The sequence below is a fragment of the Rutidosis leptorrhynchoides genome, chromosome 4 (genome assembly GCF_046630445.1).
Source record: "Rutidosis leptorrhynchoides isolate AG116_Rl617_1_P2 chromosome 4, CSIRO_AGI_Rlap_v1, whole genome shotgun sequence".
In the NCBI taxonomy this organism is placed as follows: Eukaryota; Viridiplantae; Streptophyta; class Magnoliopsida; order Asterales; family Asteraceae; genus Rutidosis; species Rutidosis leptorrhynchoides.
Genome location: NC_092336.1, coordinates 130,323,727 through 130,350,136, shown reverse-complemented (window position 1 = coordinate 130,350,136; position 26,410 = coordinate 130,323,727).

The following is a 26,410-nucleotide window of genomic DNA, read 5'->3' as shown; positions in this document are numbered from 1 at the left end:
TAAAAATAATGATAATAAAATTTCTCGTCCCGCCTTCAGGTAAAACAATTTCGGTTCAACGACCTAGTCTTCAACTCACGACGAATTTTAAAAATCATATTATTAACTTAATGAAATAAAGTACATTTTTGTTTTTAAATTCACACCAAATTTAAAATGCATAAAATTAAAAATTCATATAAATATCTTTAATATTTTTATACATTAATTTTACAAACTTATATTGAAAATATTAATTTTTAAAATATTTAAAAACTTTAAATATATTGGTTTAATATTAATTTAAAAATAAGGTAAAAATTAAAATTAAAAATCTTTTTGGTCTTTTATCCCACTTTAATCAATCAAATATTATCAAAAATATACGCCCCTCTTTTGGGTAAAGTAATTTCGGCTATATTGCCTAGTTTTACTCATGACGAATTTCTGAAATATTTTGAATTGATTGATTAAAGTTATTTATACCTTATGAACAAACGGTAAATTTCGCAGTGATGTAATAAATTTTTGTATGATATCAATAATTTCGGTTTCGCATGCCTAATTTTATTGAATATCAATTTAATACTTTATAGCGAACGATTCAGCGTTTATTATCAAAAGGTTAAAAGCAATAAAATAAAAATAAAAACTGTACATACTTACCTGTGAGATAGAATTCTCAGAGACCTGCTTTAGCCGACTCATACGAGAGTCGTGTGATTTGGTTTTCCATAGCTACGTAAGCGTAACCTCGATTCTTCAATAACTTTTCTTCTAAACATATGAACGGTCCTTCTCTGCATAGAGTAACAAATTCGGTATTTGAATATGTTTGATTGTTCGAACACTTACCCAAGGTTGGAGAATTCGGATCTCGGAGAGATCTCGTTTGGACTTTTTTAGGGAGATCTCGGCATCTCGGAATAATCTCGGGGAGATCTTGGACGTTGACTTATGTGGACTTTATAGTTTTTTTTTAATAAAAATATACATAAAAACATAAATATATGTATATTTATATACGTTTTTACGAGATTTTACAAAAATATCAGAGAAATGAGCGAGAAAATGTTAGAAATTACGAATTTTATAAGAAAATCTTACAAATTAGCAAGAAAATTCGAGAAATCGTGGCTTTGACTAAGTTTGACCCCGTTGACCGAGAAATCTCGAGAGATGAACATCTCGTCTCTGTTGACTTCTAAAAACGAGATCTCGGGGAGATCTTAGGGAGATCTTGGGAGATTTACAACACTACATTTACCTTCGTGTGACCATTTTCCGCATTTATGACATCTTTCAAGGTGTCGTGCTCTTCTTTTTGTTGCGGATTTTGATTTTTCTTTACCAAAATATGTCTTATGATGATTCTTCCTGAGTTCTTTCCTCACTTCGTCCATTTTTCCTCTTATGAATGATACTAGTTCACTCGGGAAGATGTTATTATTACGTTTAGTAATCAAAGCGTGTAGTAGTAGACCATGGTTCAGATTAGAGGAATTCTTCATCTCGTAAAACCTTAAAAAAATAAAAATTCAGAATGGGGGGAGAAGACTAGTTCTTTAGGGTCTGCTAGGGAAAGACCATTCGGATTCCATTCTCGAGAACTACACGAAAACAGAAAATCTAACTCTAACAGAAATATATATTATCCTTAAAAAGACTTGATTCTCCCCACACTTAATTAGTTGTGGTGTCGAAATTGTGATTAACTTCGTTTTCAATTGGACTATCAACAACTTGTATATCTCTGACTTTTGCTTCAAGCCAATTGTTGATTTTCTCTGTAACTTTCACAAATTCAACTAACATTGCCTTTTCTTTAGGCCATAAATTGGATACTAATCAGTTACATAACTTAAAGTTCCCCTTAATTCTAGCATCTTGAATCCGTTTATAAAGTTTCTTCGTTGAACAGTTGAAAACGGGTTCATCTAATTTCGTATCAACAACGGGGTTCTTTGTTATCGGTTCATCATTAGGTGTTTCTTCATCTTCTCCATACTTAGGCATTTTTATTGGTTCAACAGTTTTGGTTGGTGGAGATCTAAACTTTCGGTTCACAATGGTAACCGATTTGTTACCATCCCTAAGTGTCATTCTACCTTCTCTTACATCAATGAATGCTTCGGTGGTTGCTAAAAATGGGCGACCTAAAATTAGAGGAATATCAAGGTCTTCCTCCATATTAATAACTATGAAGTTTGCAACAAAGGTTAAACTTCCCACTTTAACAAGTAAATTATTGGCTATTTCAACCGGGTGTTTAATGGTTTGGTCAAATAATTGAACACCTATGCTGGTTGGTCTTAATTTACCCACACCTAATCTTTTGTATAAGGAAAGAGGCATAACATTTTCACTCGCTCCTAAATCTGCGAGTCCATTATACATAGCACCATCATTAAGCAAGCAAGAAATGATAAATTCACCCTGGTCTCCTACTTTTGTAAGTAGAGTTGGTTTGTTAACCTTTTCCGGGTGATCTTTTCTTGGTTCTTCCATTTCTACTTGAACTTCTTGTTCACATTTTTCTTCGTTTCTTGGAATGGGAGGTTTGTATAGGAATTCTTCTTCATCACTCCAATTTGAAGCTTCACCGTCTTCCAATTTTGGTTTTTCATATGTTGTTGATAACATATTTATGTTTTCATTTTGAGGGTTTTCTTGAGTGGTGAAATTATGATTGACTTCATTGTCAACTTCTATTGGATCATGTATGTAATGTTTAACTCTGTGACTATTAACTTTAAATTCAATCCCATTTGAATTTATTAACTCTATTGTTCTGTATGGGAAAACTCTTTTGACTATGAATGGTCCAGACCATCTTGATTTCAATTTTGCTGGAAATAGCTTGAATCGTGAATTGAAAAGAAGAACTCTATCTCCTTCCTTAAATTCTTTTGAATTTCTGATTCTTTTATCATGCCATTTCTTCGTTCTTTCCTTATAGATTAAGGAATTTTCATATGCTTCATGTCTTAATTCTTCTAATTCGTTTAGTTGACTTAACCGTAGACGTCCGGCTTCATGCAAATCAAGATTACACGTCTTCAAAGCCTAAAATGCTTTGTGCTCAATTTCTACTGGTAGGTGACATGCTTTTCCGTAAACAAGTTTAAAAGGTGTGGTTCCAATTGGAGTTTTGTAGGTTGTTCTAAAAGCCCATAGTGCATCTTCCAATTTCATGGACCATTCTTTTGGATTTGATCCTACGATTTTCTCTAAAATGTCAAGACCCGTCCTAATCCATCCGGACGAAGTTCATATTTATTATAAACGATTTACAACAGTTGATTACATCGCGAGGTATTTGACCTCTATGTGATACATTTTACAAACATTGCATTCCATTTTAAAAGACAATATTTCTTTACAGTGAAAATTGACGGAATGCATACCATTTCAGAATATATCCAACTATAATTGACTTAATAATAATCTTGATGAACTCAATGACTCGAATGCAACGTCTTTTGAAATATGTCATGAATGACTCCAAGTAATATCTCTAAAATGAGCAAATAAACAACGGAAGATTTCTTTAATACCTGAGAATAAACATGCTTTAAAGTGTCAACCAAAAGGTTGGTGAGTTCATTAGTTTAACATAAATAATCATTTCCATCATTTTAATATACCACAAGATTTATGTTTCTCATAAATATACGTCCCATGCATAGAGACAAAAATAATCATTCATATGGATTGAACACCTGGTAACTGACATTCACAATATGCATATAAGAATATCCCCATCATTCCGGGATCCTCCTTCGAACATGATATAAATTTCGGTGTACTAAAGCATCCGGTACTTTGGATGGGGCTTGTTGGGCTCGATAGATCTATCTTTAGGATTCGCGTCAATTAGAGTGTCTGTTCCCTAATTCGTAGATTACCAGACTAAAAAGGGGCATATTCGATTTTGATCATTCAACCATATAATGTAGTTTCAATTACTTATGTCTATTTCGTAAAACAATTATAAAGGTTGCGCATGTATTCTCAGTCCCAAAAATGTAAAGAGTAAAAGGGAGCAAATGAAACTCACGCATATAAATATTGTAAAACAGTTAATAAAGCATTTGCATGTATTCTCAGCCCAAAAACGTAAAGAGTAGAAAGGGCAAATGAAACTCACGCATATAAATATTGTAAAACAGTTAATAAAGCATTTGCATGTATTCTCAGTCCCAAAAATGTAAAGAGTAAAAGGGAGCAAATGAAACTCACCTAATGTATTTTGTAGTAAAAATACATAAGACGACATCTAACAATGCAGGGTTGGCCTCGGATTCACGAACCTAGATCATTCATATTTTTATTAAAACATATACCTGTAATCGAACAAATATATATATATATATATATATATATATATATATATATATATATATATATATATATATATATATATATATATATATATATATATATATATATATATATATTAGTGATATAGTTTTTATATTAATACTTATATATTTCGTTATTTAATTAGGTTTATTCATTTTATATATTTTAATAAATAAAATATTAATATAGTTTAAGTATGTGTATTAAGTATATTTCTATTTATTTGTTAAATTATTTATTATGATAACATCAATATTAATAATAACAATGTTATTTTATAATAATAATGATAAAAGCGATAATAATAATGTTTATAAAATATTGATATTAATAATGATAATAATACTAAATGGTATCATAATTATAATAAATATGATAAGAATAGTTATAATAATTTTACTAATTCCATTAAATCATATCTTGATTAAAGTTTTAGTCATTTTCATAATAATAATAATATTTATATCAAAATTTCTATATTTAATTTTAATAATATTTTGAAAACCTCTATTTTTATGGTCATAATAATCATAATCTTCGTAGTTAATAACTATGGCTTCTCATAACCTTAATTTGTATAAAAATTATAATTTTACATGTATCATATAATTATAACAAAATTGTATAATCTTTAATATAACAACCTTTACTATATACTTGTGTTATTAACCTGTTTAATAACCTTGAAATCATAATAATAATACTAACAATAATAATATAATGATAATAATACTAATAATAACAATAATGTGTGTAGTAATGATAATACTAATAATCATAATATGGTACATGTATTCATTTTAATAAAAATGATATTAATAATAATCTTAATAATAATAATAACTGATAACTAATACTTATCTTACTAACAATAATAATAATCATACTATTATAGGATAATACTAATAATAGTAATAACAATAATATTTACAATAATAACAACAATAATAATAATAAACATAGTAATAATAATAACTGATAAATAATAATAAAAATATATAAAAGTGTATACCCCTTAGAATCCATTTTCTAAAAAGAGTTGTCGGAGACCGGACTCGAACCCCCGACCTCTGGTTACACGCAAACACCCAAGACCACTCCACCAAATCCATTTTTCTGAACTAATACAAAACCCATGAATATTTAACCCGAAAATGACTGTTTCCATTTTCTCTTCTCCTTCTCAGTTTCAAACTCGACCCAGAACATCAAATTTAATACACAGCGAATTATTTTGATTGTTTTAGAATAGGAAAATAATTCATAAACGTTCTTTTATGTGAGGTAACAGATTAATAAACGCGAAATAAATAAAAAAATAAAAAAATAAAAATACAGTGACTGCTGCTTCGAGACTTTTAAAAAAAAAAATTATTGATTTTAAGAATGAGAATGTTTTGAACAAAGATTATAGACCGAATTATATTGGAAATCATTCCTAGAAACTGCTGTGATCATCAATTGATCTTAATTTATAACAGAAAACTCGAATTGATTTGAAGAACACCCGTTTGACTTTTGGATTTTTGAACTTTGACTCAACAATTCATCTTCGTTTCTAAGAATTGAAAGATGAGATTTTAAAGAAAGATTGAATATCAAATTCCTAACCTAACTGCACTTTTGGATTTTGGAATTGTAGTTGATTTCGAGATTTTGATTAAAATATGAAGAACGGAGCAAAAGAAGCTGTTTTCGTATTCTTTCTATTTTAATTTCGAGAATATAAAACTGATGGATTGATAATTGATAGTGTAAAAATCATTTTATATTCTTACAACTGGACTCAAATGAATTATATGACAAAAGCAAATCGACAGAATTTTTATTCATCAGACAAGAAAATAAATTTTTTTTAATAAAAGTGATTTTGTTGTACAATCGAATCTGTTCATATTCAGTGATTGATTCTTGATTGGTATGATATAAAAGGATAGTTAACATATTAGAGACAAGAATAAGAGTTTTTATGAATGGATTAGGACGTAAATCAAATTCAGAATATATATATCTGTTATTTTATAGCTTGTATTAATAACTAAATAAATACATATTAATATTAATAATAATTATATAAATAAAATTAATAATAATGATAATAATATTAATAATTCTAATAATAGTAATAAATATGTATTATTAATGATAATAACTTATAATGATAAAAAAATGATAATAATATTATAATTGTTAAAATGTATTTTTTTTATCTTAATAATAATACTTATAATTAAATATATCAAATTTCCTATTTATGTATTACCTATAACAATAATAATAACACTGATATTAATATTCAATATTTATTTTAATAACCATGAAAGTATTAATAATAACATTAATACAATAAGTGTATTTTATCTTGTAGTTACATTTATTTATATGTTATTAATTATTTATTTTGTATATATTTAATATTTATATATTCTAACAATATACATATAGTACTAATTATGTATAGATATCACATATATAATCCAACTACTACATATATAATTATGTTTTTAAATATTAAGTTCTATTACGTAGATAATTATGTTAGTTATATATATTGAAATAAATAAACTCAAAGTATAACATTATACATTTAATACCTTGTTGTCGTTGACAATTTATGTTCGAATTTACTTATTTTCTATATATATATATATATATATATATATATATATATATATATATATATATATATATATATATATATATATATATATATATATATATATATATATATATTCAAAATAACAAGTTTTAGTTATTGGTAGTTATTTCCATAATAACAATCACATAATAGTTCACTAATATAATTATTTTATTATATATAATTACATAATTATTTATATACATTTCTGTTTACAATTAAAGGTTAGTGAATCGTCGAAAATAGTCATAGGTCAAATGTATACATGAACACAGTTCAAAGTTTTCGAGACTCAACATTATAGACTTTGCTTATCGTATCGAAATCATATAAAGATTAAGTTTAAATTTAGTCGGAAATTTCCGGGTCATCACAGTACCTACCCGTTAAAGAAATTTCGTCCCGAAATTTGAGTGAGGTGGTCATGGCTTACAATAAAAATGTTTTCATGACCAATATGAGTTGATAATTAGGGTTTTATTATCATTGAATAATAATGATAAAATAATTCGATTATTCTAAGAATACGAGTGAAGCTATCGCAAAGAGTGAATTAAAGAAAAATAAGATCTTTCCTTAGCTTTTGACTTAAACAGGGTTGAATTCCGGAATTCATGGGATTTATAGAAAATCTTCGAAATCAAAAAGATTTGATTCTTCGGTGAGTAAGGAAATTAAGATCTCTATAATTAAATACGGTGATCTGTCTCGATTACTCTGTCTGATATTCCCATTATAAATTAAACTTTTTCCGTTCCATTATTTTCACCATTCCTATACTTTCTTTCTTAGTTCATACCTCCAAAAGATTGTGAAAATGCTTAATCCAGTTCTAATCCTTGATATTTTCCTAATTATCATTTCTATCATCCTTCTTTTCAATCTTCTGCCAGAAGAATCTGTTTACTTCTACTATTACCTTGGGGTTATAGTGCTTTTAATTCTCCCGTGTCTTTATGTTGCGATAAACATTGATATTCACGGTTTGTAATTTATGTGTTGTTATCGGGCTTTATATTTCCCCTTATATTTTAATGTCCATATTTTTGTTTCCTATAATCATTGTCATCCACAGTTAATACTCCCTCCTATTTGCTGCAATTTATACTCCAATTTCTATTTCGGAGCTTTGTCCCTTCGTTTCTTCTTCTTGCGATTGGGCATCTCTTGTAATGGTTCAGAATTCGCAGATATAAGTTTTAGAATGAACATTGTTAATGTTTTAAGAAGGGAATGGAAATGACACGATCTTAATTTTGTTAAATTACCAGAATACCCTGGAAAAGACCGAATCATCAAGAAATATTTTCTTGATATTTTAGAGGTTTAAATAGAATACAAGAGTCGTGTAACATGGCACATGATGACGTTAGAGTCTGTGAATTATCACGTTTCATTAGAAACTCAGCATGACTTACTGTAATATAATTACGTTGATCAAGTATCATTATATTATACTAACTCATGCATCAATTTCCAACACTACTCCAGAAGTCATTCATAATTTAAACTCGAATTTTAAAGAAATTTAGAAACTAAAATGGTTTCCTTTATGATGTAATACAGATAACACGAAGAGATAACTAATTTCAGACAAGAAGAGTTATGAAAATATCCTCAGAAATATCGAAGATATTTATGATGATATTTTGGGATTTATAAGTTCGATGGTTGATGAAGAAAGATTTTACGCAAGATTTTAACATGAGTACGGAGCAAGATATTCGTTGAAGGTTTCATCGGATCCAGAATTACCTGGATTCTTTGAATATAGGGTATGGTCCATGTATTTGTCCTTGGTCTCCTTCATGGTTAGCTCAATCCGTTTTCCAGTTCCAACTTTTCTGAGCTTTTCCAACATACTATTTTTTAACATCAAACTTTCGATGATTAAGGTCATTTATGGTTGTCTATGGTTTCTGCTGCTTCATTCAGCTTTTTCAACATTCAGAGTATTGATTTGTGACTGAGTGCTTTTCAGAATTTTTGAATGAGAGATCATAATTCTAAGAGATAAATGTCATACATATAACTGTTGATGTAGATATGTTGTGAGTTTTCAAAGTACTGATTGCTGATTCCCAGTAATTGTTATGGCAGTTCTCGTTACAATATGCGGATGAGTATATGATAGGGTTTCGATGAATAAATATAATGATTTGTCAGAGAGATTTAAGCCAAAAAGCAACGAGGTTGCTGTTACATCTGCTGGTAATATGGTGGAATATAAAAGAATTCTCCGGTATCAAAAGGGTAATTGTATATATCAGGATTATAGTAAGGCTACTTCGAATGAAAAGTCGAAGCTGACTTGTTGGAGCTGTGACAAAATTGGATACTTTGAAAAGGGATCGCAAAGTTATTTTTGCTAATAAATGCCAAAGGATCTGAAGCGGCTACGTGTTAAACTTTTACTCAGTTGCCGAGAGTTTCTCAGGTGCATAACTATACGCATAAATCTTTCCTTTCGTAGATGAAGTGCGGTTGATTCATCCTATTGATTGAGGTGTTTTCAAGAATCACGAAAGGTTTGAACGTAGATTGTAATCGCCAAGATACAAATGAGGTTTAAGATGAAATCAAGGGGCAAACTTGAAGAATTGTTTAGTTTCATATGTTATAATCAATATTTTAATTCATTTTAATCGTCCAATGTTGGTAGTCCTCAGTTGATAGTCCACAGTTAACAGTCCAATAATTTATATATAATTTAATAAATAATATTCGAATTAATTAATACGTATTGTGACCCGTATACGTCTCAGACTCGATCACAACTCAAACTATATATATTATTATAGAATTAACCTCAACACCGTATAGCTAACTCCCGCATTACTGCATATAGAGTGTCTATGGTTATTCCAAATAATATATATAGATGGGTCGATATGATATGTCAAAACTTTGTATACATGTCTCGATATTTAAAGTGCGTAAAATAAATAACATAAATTAAATGACGATAAATAAAGTGCGTAAAGTAAATAACAGAAATTAAATGACGATAAATAAAATTGCGATAATTAAATTGCGATTAATAAACTCCGATAAATAAAATGTAATCAGTTAGCTAGGAACAGTTAGCTAGGAACTATTAGCGTGGATTCTTAACAAAATTTCAATTAGTTAATTCGTTTGTTTCTAACATATTTTATTTTGTCCAATGTTTTCTTCATTATGCCACTTGTTGGATTCTGGTAAGTCAAAATCCAAATATGAATTTGAATGAAAATGGTTATTTTGTGGTGAACGGATTTATATATCTGTGGATGTAAGTAGGATAGTAAATGACTGTTGAATCAGATTCGAAGAATGTACAATGTAACTTGTTAATGTGAAATCTAGATATTCCTCGGGTATTACCTACCCGTTAAAATATTTTCACAATTAACACTTTGTACAAAAGAATTTTTAATTACAATCTTTATGAAAACACATATACATACATATTTTCTTCAGATGTAATCATGGATTCATTGAGTTAATATGATATTAAACTCATTTGGTTTACCGTTAGAACTAGAATGCATAATTTCTAAAACATTTAGAGATTACTTAATCGCCATGAAGAACGAAGATAATTGATGTAGAACGATACATAGAACAATGATTATGATTGAGGTATAGATTGCGAGATTGAGGCGTGTGATGTTATTGTTGTTGTTGGTACTAGTTATGCTGCTGGTGCTACTGATGATGGTACTGTTGCTGTCGGTGCTACAAGTGTTGTCGGTGCTGAGGTTGGTGATGATATTGGTGATACTGTTGGTGTCGTTGATGTTGTTGAAGCTGGTACATTTTGTACCATATTTTACAAGACTACAACTCGGGCGCGAAACTCATTGACTTTATTACTTCGAGATGATTGTCAGTATGAACGATCGAATGCATAAGGTTTTGAATCTGACTTATGATATAGTCGTGGTGAGATACTCTGAAAATGAGAGAGAAAATGGTGTCTCAAACAGGTTCGCCGGTAAACGCTTCAGGTTCATTATCAAGAGGTGAATTCGGTTGGTGGAAGGGATCGCCTTCTTCGCGTCTCCATTGATTAAGTCGACTACGAACCCATCAGACGAATTGGGGATGGATGATTGGTTGATTCATTCTGGTGACACTGCTTTCGGAGCTTAGGTGAAACTGCATTTCGGAATAGCTGTCGGAATGACTATCGGAATAGCTACCGGAATCTGAGGGACTCGAACTGGTTGAAGGATTTATCCCGTACGATCAGATGAAGGATTTTCGATAAAAATAGATTATAGGATGTAGATTAGTACCCCGCAATACATAATTTACATATGCATATATAATACTAAAATCCCATAAGTTACGGAGGAATCTACGGAAGCTGTCAGGCAAAGGTAACAACAACAGATATGCTAAGATATGAATTTATCTATACATTTTCTATGCAATTGCGGCAGTAAGACGTGTCTAGACTTTAAGGATGATAAGCAAATAATTTTCGACACTAAATGATAAGCAAAACTTTTGACATGCAGACACGGTCGAAGTCCAGACTCACTAACGCATCCTAACAACTCTTAATTAGACACACTAATGTAAGACCTGGTTCGCTAAGACCACCGCTCTGATACCAACTGTCAAGACCCGTCCTAATCCATCCGGATGAAGTTCATATCGATTATAAATGATTCACAACAGTTGATTACATCGCGAGGTATTTGACCTCTATGTGATACATTTTACAAATATTGCATTCCATTTTAAAAGACAATATTTCTTTACAGCGAAAATTGACGGAATGCATACCATTTCAGAATATATCCAACTATAATTGACTTAATAATAATCTTGATGAACTCAATGACTCGAATCGTCTTTTGAAATATGTCATGAATGACTCCAAGTAATATCTCTAAAATGAGCAAATGCACAGCGGAAGATTTCTTTAATACCTGAGAAAAAACATGCTTTAAAGTGTCAACCAAAAGGTTGTTGAGTTCATTAGTTTAACATAAATAATCATTTCCATCGTTTTAATAGACCACAAGATTTATGTTTCTCATAAATATACGTCCCATGCATAGAGACAAAAATAATCATTCATATGGATTGAACACCTGGTAACCGACATTCACAATATGCATATAAGAATATCCCCATCATTCCGGGATCCTCCTTCGGACATGATATAAATTTCGGAGTACTAAAGCATCCGGTACTTTGGATGGGGCTTGTTGGGCCCGATAGATCTATCTTTAGGATTCGCGTCAATTAGGGTGTCTGTTCCCTAATTCTTAGATTACCAGACTAAAAAGGGGCATATTCGATTTCGATCATTCAACCATATAATGTAGTTTCAATTACTTGTGTCTATTTCGTAAAACAGTTATAAAGGTTGCGCATGTATTCTCAGTCCCAAAAATGTAAAGAGTAAAAGGGAGCAAATGAAACTCACGCATATAAATATTGTAAAACAGTTAATAAAGCATTTGCATGTATTCTCAGCCCAAAAACATAAAGAGTAAAAAGGGCAAATGAAACTCACGCATATAAATATTGTAAAACAGTTAATAAAGCATTTTCATGTATTCTCAGTCCCAAAAATGTAAAGAGTAAAAGGGAGCAAATGAAACTCACCTAATGTATTTTGTAGTAAAATACATAAGACGACATCTAACAATGCAGGGTTGGCCTCGGATTCACGAACCTAGATCATTCATATTTTTATTAAAACATATACTTGTAATCGAACAATATATATATATATATATATATATATATATATATATATATATATATATATATATATATATATATATATATATATATATATATATATATATTAGTGATATAGTTTTTATATTAATACTTATATATTTCATTATTTAATTAGGTTTATTCATTTTATATATTTTAATAAATAAAATATTAATATAGTTTAAGTATGTGTATTAAGTATATTTCTATTTATTTGTTAAATTATTTATTATGATAACATCAATATTAATAATAACAATGTTATTTTATAATAATAATGATAAAAGTGATAATAATAATAATATAATGATAACAATACTAATAATAACAATAATATTTGTTGTAATGATAATACTAATAATCATAATATGGTACATGTATTCATTTTAATAAAAATGATATTAATAATAATCTTAATAATAATAACTGATAACTAATACTTATCTTACTAACAATAATAATAATCATACTATTATAGGATAATACTAATAATAGCAATAATAATAATATTTACAATAATAACAACAACAATAATAATAAACATAGTAATAATAATAACTGATAAATAATAATAAAAATATATAAAAGTGTATACCCCTTAGAATCCTTTTTCTAAAAAGAGTTGTCGGAGACTGGACTCGAACCCCCAACCTCTGGTTACACGCAAACACCCAAGAGCACTCCACCAAATCCGTTTTTCTGAACTAATACAAAACCCATGAATATTTAACCCGAAAATGACTGTTTCCATTTTCTCTTCTCCTTCTCAGTTTCAAACTCGACCCAGAACATCAAATTTAATACACAGCGAATTATTTTGATTGTTTTAGAATAGGAAAATAATTCATAAACGTTCTTATATGTGAGGTATCAGATTAATAAACGCAAAATAAATAAAAAAATAAAAAAATAAAAATAAAAATACAGCGACTGCTGCTTCGAGACTTTTAAAAAAAATTATTGATTTTAAGAATGAGAATGTTTTGAACAAAGATTATAGAACGAATTATATTGGAAATCATTCCTAGAAACTGCTGTGATCATCAATTGATCTTAATTTATAACAGAAAACTCGAATTGATTTGAAGAACACCCGTTTGACTTTTGGATTTTTGAACTTTGACTCAACAATTCATTTTCGTTTCTAAGAATTGAAAGATGAGATTTTAAAGAAAGATTAAATATCAAATTCCTAACCTAACTGCACTTTTGGATTTTGGAATTGTAGTTGATTTCGAGATTTTGATTAAAATATGAAGAACAGAGCAAAAGAAGCTGTTTTCGTATTCTTTCTGTTTTAATTTCGAGAATATAAAACTGATGGACTGATAATTGATAGTGTAAAAATCATTTTGTATTCTTACAACTGGACTCAATTGAATTATATGACAAAAGCAAATCGACAGAATTTTTATTCATCAGACAAGAAAATAAATTTTTTTTTAATAAAAGTGATTTTGTTGTACAATCGAATCTGTTCATATTCAGTGATTGATTCTTGATTGGTATGATAGAAAAGGATAGTTAACGTATTAGAGACAAGAACAAGAGTTTTTATGAATGGATTAGGACGTAAATCAAATTCAAAATATATATATGTTATTTTATAACTTGTATTAATAACTAAATAAATACATATTAATATTAATAATAATTATATAAATAAAATTAATAATAATGATAATAATATTAATAATTCTAATAATAGTAATAAATATGTATTATTAATGATAATAACTCATAATGATACAAAAAAAAATGATAATAATATTATAATTGTTAAAATGTATTTTTTTTATCTTAATAATAATAATATTTATAATTAAATATATCAAATTTCCTATTTATGTATTACCTATAACAATAATAATAACACTGATATTAATATTCAATATTTATTTTAATAACCATGAAAGTATTAATAATAACATTAATACAATAAGTGTATTTTATCTTGTAGTTACATTTATTTATATGTTATTAATTATTTATTTTGTATATATTTAATATTTATATATTCTAACAATATACATATAGTACTAATTATGTATAGATATCACATATATAATCCAACTACTACATATATAATTATGTTTTTAAATATTAAGTTCTATTACGTAGATAATTAAGTTAGTTATATATATTGAAATAAATAAACTCAAAGTATAACATTATACATTTAATACCTTGTTGTCGTTGACAATTTATGTTCGAATTTACTTATCTTCTATATATATATATATATATATATATATATATATATATATATATATATATATATATATATATATATATATATATATATATATATATATATATATATATATATATACAAAATAACAAGTTTTAGTTATTGGTAGTTATTTCCATAATTACAATCACATAATAGTTCACTAATATAATTATTTTATTATATATAATTACATAATTATTTATATATACATTTCTGTTACAATTAAAGGTTCGTGAATCGTCGAAAATAGTCATAGGTCAAATGTATACATGAACAGAGTTCAAAGTTTTCGAGACTCAACATTATAGACTTTGCTTATCATATCGAAATCATATAAAGATTAAGTTAAAATTTAGTCAGAAATTTCCGGGTCATCACATAAAATACGTTTTAAAGCTCGGTTGGTATTTTTAACTTGTCCACTTGTTTGTGGATGATAAGCGGTTGAGATTTTATGAGTCACTCCATATCTTTTGAGAACTTTCTCAAGTTGATTATTACAAAAATGAGTACCCCGATCACTTATTAAAGCTTTCGGTGTTCCAAACCTTGCAAAAAGACGTTTTAAAAAATTGACTACAACTCGTGCATCGTTAGTTGGGAGAGCTTGTGCTTCCGCCCATTTAGATACATAATCAATGGCAACGAGAACGTAGAGATTATTATGAGATTTTGGAAATGGACCCATAAAGTCAATACCCCAATCGTCAAATACTTCACATACTTGAATGACATTTTGTGGCATTTCATCACGTTGACTTATTTTTCCGGCCCTTTGACATGCATCACATGATTTACAAAGAAGGTGTGCGTCTTTGAAAATTGTAGGCCAATAGAATCCAGCGTCGTAAACTTTTCTTGCTGTAAGTTGAGGCCATGCCCTCCTGTTGGTCCTGTGTGACAATGGTTTAAGATTTGACTAGCTTCATCTCCGAATACACATCGGCGTATTATTCCATCGGGACAACTTTTAAACAAATGTGGATCTTCTCAAAAATAGTGTTTTATATCACTAAAGAATTTCTTTCGTTTTTGGTACGACAACCCTTTTTCAAGGAATCCATATACTAAGTAGTTTGCATAGTCTGCAAACCATGGAATTTCATTATAATCAATCTTCAAAAGATATTCATCAGAAAAGTTGTCTTGTATGGCCGATTCGTTTAGAACTTCTAATTCGGGATTTTCAAGACGAGAAAGATGATCGGCTGCGAGGTTTTCTGCTCCCTTTTTGTCTCGGATTTCAATATCGAATTCTTGTAAGAGTAAGATCCAACGGATTAATCGTGGTTTGGCATCTTGTTTAGAAAATAGTTATCTAAGAGCAGAATGGTTGGTATAGACTACCGTTTTAGCTAAAACGAGATATGAACAAAATTTGTCAAAAGCAAAGACAATAGAAAGGAGTTCTTTTTCAGTAGTTGTGTAATTCATTTGTGCTCCTTTTAACGTCTTACTAGCGTAATAAATAGGTTGAAATCGTTTTTCAATCATTTGTCCTAAAACGGCTCCCATTGCAAAATCACTTGCATCGCACATAAGTTCAAATGGAAAATTCCAATTTGGAGTTATCATGATCGGCGCATTAGTGAGTTTTTCTTTAAGAATATTAAAAGATTTGATGCATTCATCTGAAAAGATGAATGGAGCATCCTTTTCTAGGAGTTTATTCATAGGAGTGGCAATTTTAGAAAAGTCTTTTATGAAACGTCGGTAAAAACCGGCATGCCCTAGAAAACTCCTAACTCCTCTAACATTAGTGGGATGTGGAAGTTTAGCAATTACATCTACTTTAGCTCTATCCACTTCAATTCCTTCCTTTGAAATTTTATGACCAAGAACGATGCCTTCTCTAACCATGAAATGACATTTCTCCCAATTAAGAACTAGATTTGATTGCTCACATCTAATAAGCATTCGTTCAAGATTAACTAGACATGTTTCAAAAGTATTACCGAAGACTGAAAAGTCATCCATGAAAACTTCCATGCATTCTTCTATCATGTCATGAAAAATTGCCATCATGCACCTTTGAAAGGTTTGATGTGCGTAGAGGTGTATACGAAATAGTTTATATTTTACTAGGAAATACTATTAAATACGATACAATTTTACACAAGTTATTTATTTATTTAAAGAGTGGATATACCTAAACCTTGCTACAACACTTATAGGCAGTGTACCTAATCGTACAGTAGTGTAGTTTTTAGTAAGTCCGGTTAGTTCCACAGGGAGCTAGCCAAGTTTAACGCTATATTTTTAAAACTATATTTGTAAATATATAAATTATATATATAAGTAGTATTATTATTATAAAAGGGGGTTTTTACTTTTTAATGACCGGTTTGTCGATTTTAAAACTTTAGTCGCAGTTAAAACCTAATGTAAAATATTAAAAATAAAAATAACTTAATTTAAAGCATAAACTAAATGACAATAATTAAAGTGCGATAAATTAAAATGCGATAAATAAAATGACAATAAATAAAATTGCGATAATTAAAAAGTACGATAATTAAAAGTGCAATTAAATAAAATGACAGTAAATAAAAGTGCGATGAAATATGAAATAAAGGAATTATACTTATTTAAACTTCCGTAATCATGATGTTTGACTTGTTGATTTTAGTTTCTTACCATGGGTTAATTGTCCTTTGTCCTGGATTATTCAATATGTCCATCTGGTTTTTGTCCATAATAGTCCATCAGTCATAAATATAAAGTGCGAGTGTCCTCGTCAAATTATCCTTATATCCGAAGTCAAATATTCCAACTAATTGGGGATTTAAGCTATAATTAAACCAATTTTCCTTGTATATAATTCACCCCTGTTTTAATAAGTCCATTGACTATTAATCCATTCCCGTGTCCGGTTAAATGAACGATTATTAGTACTTATAAATATCCTGCCCATTGTGTCCGATCGAGTGTATATGGTTATTTATAGGTACGTCCAAGTGTCGTTCTTTTGTCCAAACCCCAATTATGGTACAAAGCCCAATTACCCCATCTTTAATATTTAGCCCAACATCATGATTACTTTGATTTAAATAATCATAATAATAACTTAGCTATGAGACATTAATTTAAAAAGGTTGAACATAACTTACAATGATTAATAATAGCGTAGCTTTATATGGACAAAATTTCGACTTACACACTTACAACATTCGCTAACATACCCTTATTATTATTAAATTAAAATTAAAATTAAAAATATAAATTATATATATATATATATCGTAGAGATTGAGAGATAGATTAGAAAAAGGTGTAGATATTCGGCCGAAAACTGCGAAATATATAGGATGTCAGCTGATACTGTTCACCATGCGACCGCATGTCTTTTGCACTTCCAGGCCATGCGATCGCATGGCCTGCTTTTCGAGCTCACAAAGATTTGTTTTCTTGTTTGCCGACGGTTTTATATATAATATAATATATATATAATTTTAAGAATTAATTATATATTATATTATATTCATGTGCATAGTTGACTTCTAATTTTTAGTCCGTTGCGTCGAGCGTTGAGACTTGACTCTGGTCCCGGTTCCGGATTTTTGAACGTCCTTGCGTACAATTTAATATCTTGTATTTTGCTTTTGCGGCTCGTACTCTTGTAACTTTTAGACGTTTCTCATCAATAATTTGAACCACTTTGATTGTACTTTGTACTTTTTAGCTTTTTGGTCGTTTGCGTCTTCAAATCGTCAAATCTGTCTTTTGTCTTCACCTTTTATTATTTAAACGAATATCACTTGTATATAGAACAATTGCAACTAAAAGCTTGTCTTTCTTGAGGGATAATGCTATGAAATATATGTTCGTTTACTTGAGCGTTGCTTGTCCTCAAGCAATATAGTCTTAAAATAAAAATACTAGAATCACTTCTTTATTCTTCACACTTTGTACATCAGTGATTTCTATACGGCGGTATGAACAATGGTAGTAACGATGTGGTTTACAGTCCCACATGACTATGAAAATTTAGATCCTTTAAGGAAATTGGATCTTTATGAAAACATTTGATCTTTCAAAAATAAAATCTAGCTTTTACCCTAGATAAGTTTTCCGGAATAACCCTACACCGGTGTTTGCAAATTTTTTTTTTTTTTTTTTTTGGGTTTTGTGGGTTTCAGATTTGAAAATTTTAGCTCAAAACTTGCGGTTTTGTGTTACCTACTTGCTAACCTTGTATTGGGAAAGCAACACGTCCAGTATACTTGCTCCATATATTACCTTTCGGTAAACTACCGTCCGGTTGTAAAGGAAAGCGTTGAACAAGCAACTGTTAAGGCAATGTCCCGTGGCATGCTTTTAATTATGGTCTATAACGTGTCGGATGCAATTACTATCCTTTGTAGGAGCAATAGTAAAGATCACCCTATAGTTTTTCGGTCTGGCACAAAGTCCTGTCTTTGACCATGCTATGCAACCACCGTTCTTACGGTTGAGACCCGATTTGGTTCAGGTGACCTAATGAATTCCAGGTGAATTCTTAGGATTTTACGTTCAATGGTAATGAACGCATTGAAAATGGGTTTTTCAGAAAACAAATCGGTTTGTAATTTTGATCAAAATATTTTCTCGTTCAAGCTCGAGTTTAGATATCATTGAATTCCATGAGTTTGAATTCTCAATCTTTAAGGTCAATCTCAAGGATTGAGTAATATCAGGCTTAAAAGCTGATTTTTGATCTTTAAGGAGATTATCCTTTCTAGGGATCTGATTCATTAGTCTTATCAAGCTAATTTGCACGACGCCCTCCCCATTTTACGAGACAGATCCTCTCATGATTAGGATAAGTCTGACCACTTGGCGACCCTGTTTGATGCTGAGGTCCGTAGATTTCCAGCTGATTTTAGAGATGACTTTTCTAGATTTTTCGTCAACCTACAGCTGGTCTGGACGACAACCTCCTGACCTAAATCGAGAAGCGCGTTTATTTTTTTGGAAGACTTTACTTCCTTTTAATGATGGAATTGATTCATCGTGTAGATCCATCTTTCTTTCAAATATATTACAATTTACCGGGTAAAACAGTTAATTTTGTCCAAAATAAAAGTATCTTCAATTATTTGTACAAAAATATGTGATATATGTTTTAAATAACTTGGTAAATTTTTCCCAAACTTGGCTTTTATTTTCCTTTCTTTGCCTTTTTATTGTCCTCTATTCCATTTTAAATGAATTCTTAACATTTTGGGTTGTTTATCAATTTATGTCCTTTCCGAGGTAACAATAATTTCGATGTTAACACCTAGTTTTATCGTTCATAAATATGTATAAACATGATTTTGAATTCATTTATTTGAAAATTTTGAAAAATTTTACTAGAATTGGGTAGTCAGTATATAAGACTAGGGATGTTCTTTATTATCAGAGAGCAATAGATTCTAATACAACTACTACGTTACTAGTATTTTTAATGGTAACCAAGTGTTTAAATTAAAATTTTAAAAATTCTAAAGAATTTAACCCCTTTGATATGTCAGATCATGTTGAGATTGAGAGAAATGATAAGATAGAATGAGATTCGGTATGTAAGAAGGAGACTCGGTACTAGAGAGAATCGGTACAAATTAAATTCCACAGCTTATAGAACTCGGTTATAATACAATGGCTATCTAATTAGGACTACATAGGTTCCTTATATAGCCATCTTCTAAGGAACCTTCATTTAAGCTTAATTCACATTAACACTATACAACTTCGGGGTCCTAACAATCTCCGCCTTAGTGTTAAATGTGAACTTTACAATATAATCCTATCCAAAACATCTAAAGGAACTTTGTTCCTCTGAAGTGAACTTTAGATTTGAATCCATTGAGATTCTCATATCTTCGTATATTCACTCTTGTTTTGAGACGACTTTTCAATCTTGTGAGAATGTACTTGACAATCTCATTATCTTCAGTTGAAGTCCGAGTATCTAAAAGCAGTTATTGATCAGTCTCCATCTCATGTATTTGAAAGCATACATCAACGTTCCGTCTGAGTATCTTCTGAAATCTGAGACTCTGATGAAGATCTTTGTATAGTGAGAATTGACAAATACAAACCCATATGGACAGTCGCTCACTTCAAGTAAGGACATATATCTAAGCTCTTCAATCACTTGATTTGGCGGTTTGATTCCGAGCTTTTTGTGTCCAGATTCCAAACCCATTTGAAAATCATGAACAGACATCCATCTCATCGAATCAAGAATAAACCTGTAGGCTGCCTTCATTGCAGTAGCATGATAAATTGTTGCAGATTCATTCAAGTTAATCAAATAATTGTAGATGAAAATAATGTCGTCCATCTTCAGTTTATCAAAATCTGCTTCTGAAAACTGATAATCCTCATCATCCATTCTTGTAACTTGAAACAATGGCATCTTCACTTTATCCTTATTAATCATCAAAATCTTATTTATGCTTTTGATCTCCGAATTCCGCTGAATTTGAAGTTTCTCTTCATTCTTCAATTTGAATTTATTGCGAACACTCAGATAAGCTTTGAGATATTCATGCTTCTTATGATATTTCCATGCACCCAGAACACTCATTGATGCAGAAAGGACGAGATCAGAATCACCATAGATTCTATACGCTTGTTGTTCAATGAATGGTGAACGAAGAATCTTTTTCTCTTCATCCTCACTTAGTTGGTAATCAGCATCACGCTCAAGAACAATCTCTGCAGTTTGAAATGGAACATTCAAATCAGGAGGAGTTGTAGTATCTTCTTTGCCATTAGAGAAAATCTCCTTTTCGAAGTGAATTCCAAATTCATCAGTTGGAGAAATCAAGTTAACAAATTGATGATCATTAAATTCATTGGCGACACTTGATGACCCCTTCAAAATATCTTCACTGTTGTCAAAGTTTTGATTGTTCTCTTGAGATGACTTATTCTCTGATTGATCAGCTGTATCCATAATCATTAACATCCCTGAGTCACCCTCTCTCTGACTTTCTGATTCATCTAGAAAACTTTCACACTGGATTTCCTCAATTTCATCACTACCGGAATCAGATATATCAACAACATCTTTATTCTTTGTTGACTAGATGTACCAGCTTCATAACCACTGGACCGATGACCACTTTGTCTATTCTCCCCCTCATGAAGATTTTCGGGATTGAAATCATCATGATCAGGCATGTGAATTGGTCCAGGTGACTTGCATGGAGAGAAATGATACACTATCCTTGCTTGCTCAAGATAAATCATCATAGTCTCGCGAATTTCATCAAGATCAGTCCGTTTAGCAAACTCAGCAAGATAGAGCTCCTCCACTTCATTGTCAGAGAGATACTGTAATCCATATCTTTTTGAAATCCGAGAAGGTGACCCAGTTGGTGAAACAACAGTGTAACCATGAACAAAAGCAGCATCAGCAGCATCTGTTGAAGGCGATGTCGATGGAAGTGTATGAGTTACCGTGAGGGCAGGTAAGGATGATTGTGCGGTATTATTCTTATATGTAGGGCTGTACATACTACTAGTCAGATTCGTGATATCCCCTTCTGATGGAGGTTGGGTAACAACCGGAGTTGTCACCGGCGAAGTTTCTTTCGAAGCATCCGCCTCCAAGACTTTGGTCTCATGGGACTCTGACAAAGTAGCAGAACTACCCGTCAGTTTAGCTCTCGCAGAGATATTGCTATCTCTGACTCCTAAAATCATTGATATACCATGAGGTGGTAAATCTCTTTCAGTTAAAGACTCTTCCTCCAGACCCTGAGATTCAGAATCCAGAAGAGAAGTGGTTTGATCCAATGAATCACTTTCATGAATCAAGGGATCAGTCTGCTGGAAGTCTGATAAATATCCCGAAGGATTGTCATGTTGACTCATTTCCATGGGACACGGCAGATCTTCCTCATCAAGATAAGCCGGACCTCGAGACCCTGTTGTACGTTGAGGCACAGAAAGATTTCCAGCCGATACGCATGGTGCCTTTTCAAGACTTTTCGGCTCCCCTTCGACCGTTCTGGACTTCAATGATTGAGTTTCCTCAATCGATTGAGTCAACGCAGACTTTACTACAGAGGAAGACTTTACTTCCTTAGATGCCGAAGCACCTTGCTTTGTAGGATTTATTATTAAGTCTTGTTTAGATTGGATGGGCTTAGTGGCCTTTTTACCATCCGTGTGTTTAGATCTCTTGCCTACCGAAACTTGCACTTCATTTAGCATAGGGCTTACTGTTATTATTGGATGTGATACGGAGATAGGTGAGGGTGACCTAATTTGTTCTAGGTCTTGTGGAAAGGGTTGGTTCAATCCTAGTTGGACTAGGTTCCCTGATCCTCACTGGTTGAGCTTGGTGTGCTGCCCTAGATCGTTTAAGGTTCACCCTAAGTGGAGGATTAGCTGGCCCGGGTGGTTGAACTACAGGTTCCCCTACAACCTCTGGGGCTGGAACCGCGGCGGGTTCAACTTGTTCTTGTTGTACCGGGTTCGGAAGAGGTATTCCTACAGCCTCAAAATAAGAACGCATACGAGCGTCTTGGGGTTCAGCAAGCCTCACTAGCCAATTTGGAATTGGTGCAGTGAATTAATTATCAGACACCATTGGGGTATTCATCTTCAGCTCCCCAAATCGTTTCATCTGTAATCCATGTGTACCTGGTACAAATATATTTACATTTCTGCAAGCATTTATAGCATCATGAATAAAGATGCAGAAAAACCTTTCGCAAGGGATGTATGAACCCCTTGCCTTATCAACTTGAGCTTGAACCAGATCCCATAAAAGCTCAGCATAGTCAGGAGCCTCTACTCTTATGAAAGAGTAGAATACTTTCAGCATTGGCACAGTCAGGCTATCGGATCCACTCCTTGTCATTAGCAAGCATCTGTTGATAATTGAGAAGATCACATACCACCTTGAGTGCAGATATTTCTTCTGAAACTTAGCTGGTGGAACATTGGTAGCTCCAACATAACCAAGATCAAAGACAGAAGTCATCATTTGCTGAGTAGCAGGAAAAGCAGGAGCATTCTGCACAACAGGAAGTCTGAATATCCTCCTAAAATCAGCTTTAGTGATACTCCTCCTCCCTTGAACTCCTCTCAGTTGAAATTCAAAACGAGCTTGTGTTCCCTCTGGATTTTTAGTAGTAGGTTGTGTAGCTTCCACAAACCTAATTGTTCTGTTAAGTAACTCCAGATCTGTTACAGCTACACTGGCAGTAGTACTGAGAGCAGGCCACAGTGTGTGCCTCTCTAGAATTGCTGTCCAGTAGTTGCAGGGAATACTGGTTTCAGAGTTGATGAAGTGATTGTTCGCCATTTAGCTGTACAAATAAGAAATAGAAGACCATAAGATATTTAAAAAGCATATACCTCTATTCTTATTTGTCTTTGAAATCCTTTGTATATGTTTTATCTTTTCTATTTTAAGATTTTTATGGTTTTTCAAAAATATAAAAATCTTTTATTCTCAAATATGATCAAATAATTGACAATCATGACATTCATATGATATTCATCACAATACAAATTTATCATGCAAAGTCAATTATACTACACAAAGAATCAGAACAACACTTAGTCAATTTTTAAACACATTTCAAGCAGATTCAGTAGTCATGAAAACTTGAGATTCTGTAACCAAATAAGCTTGAGTTTTCAGATCACAAAGATATAGAATAAACAAGTTAAGTGTTTGAAGATAAAAATCAGAAATTTTTAAGGTACCAAAAGTCAGATTCGGTATCAAGAGAAGAACAGATTCGGTATCTCTAAAATTAACATAAAGACACTCAAACATGCATATTCTATCATGTAAAATCACAATCATAATCAATTAACCAATCAATTAAAGCATAGTAACATGTTAATTGTATGAATAAACTGGGTACAGTAGATAGAACATATTCGGTAGATACAGAATCCATCAAACAATCAATTAAACATGTAATCAAGCTTGGTCAAATGATAGATCAATCAATATAACTCAGATTAGACAAGAATTCATGTTAATTAACCAAATCAATTGAGTTTAATCAAGGATTAATAGAATACGACTCAGACTCGGTAAAATCAACAGAATTTCAAAATTGAGAGTTAAAATCCAGTTATTTTGATCTTTTCTGGTTGATAGACACATAATTATCTCAGATCTATAAGTATGTTAATTAAAATGAACATTTACCCAAGAATTTGAAGATACAGAGAGACGGACTCGGTAGATTAGGCAGATTCGGTATAATCAAGCAGACTCGGTAGGTAATTAACACCAGTAAATGAGTAAGTTTGACTTTGACCCTCCTTTTATAGATACCGAAGGTAAAATACCGAATGGGCTTTACAGAATGGGCCTATTATACCGAATTCAGTCCAATTTTCAAAACCTTATCAATTTAACTTCAAATCTTGACAAATTGACTTTTTCTCTCAATATTCATTTTAATCTTTTTATGAAAAATATTTCTGAGACAATTTTGAAAACTTTAAACTTACCGAATCTGTACTGTTGGATGTCAGATTCGGTATAATGCTAAAAATAGCATATTATCCAGTAAAAACAAATATTTTTGGATTTTATCTTTTCCAATTTTTATGAATTTTCTAAAATAAGATTTGTACTTAAAAGAACTTTGAATTTTGTGAACAAAGTACAAATCTTCAGTGATATCAATTGTTAAAACGGGTTACATACTGAGATGTATACAAGCCTTAGTAAATTATTTCAGATATAAAACAAAGAATTTATGAATTCACTTTTGAAAAATAATATTTTTGAGTAATTTTCTCATTTTCTCCCTTTTTCTCCCCCTCAAAATGTGATATACAAGAACGTAAATCATCATTTTGATAAATTACCCTAGAAAATGAATTAACTCCCCCTTGAAATATGATATCAATGAGTTACCTCCCCCTTACGTAACCATTGAACAATTATATCCAGGAAGTTATCATAAATCTAAAGGCTCCCCCTTAAAAGATGATATCCAAAGCATATGAAAGTAGTTGCTCCCCCGAGAAAGTATCTACTCCCCCTTAACACAAGATCTCAAGAATAAGTCCCAACAGATCTAAGGAATATCAAGCACTATACTCTACTATGCCAATCTCTTTGATCAAGAATTTTAGCCTAAGTTCATCTAAAGGCTTAGTGAACATGTCAGCTAATTGCACTTTGGTAGGCACAAAGTATAACTCTACATCCCCTTTCTCTACATAGTCCTTAATGAAATGATAGCGAATATCTATGTGTTTAGTCTTAGAATGCTGGACCGGGTTGCTTGTAATTGTAATAGCATTTTGTGAATCACAATAAATCGGGGTCTTAGAAATCTTAAAGCCATAGTCTAAAAGTTGAGTTTGCATTCACAAAACTTGTGAACAGCAATGAGCTGCAGCAATGTACTCAGACTCAGCTGTTGATAAAGACACACAGTTCTGCTTTTTGGATGACCAACCAACTAGCCTATTCCCTAACATCTGAATTGATCCAGATGTGC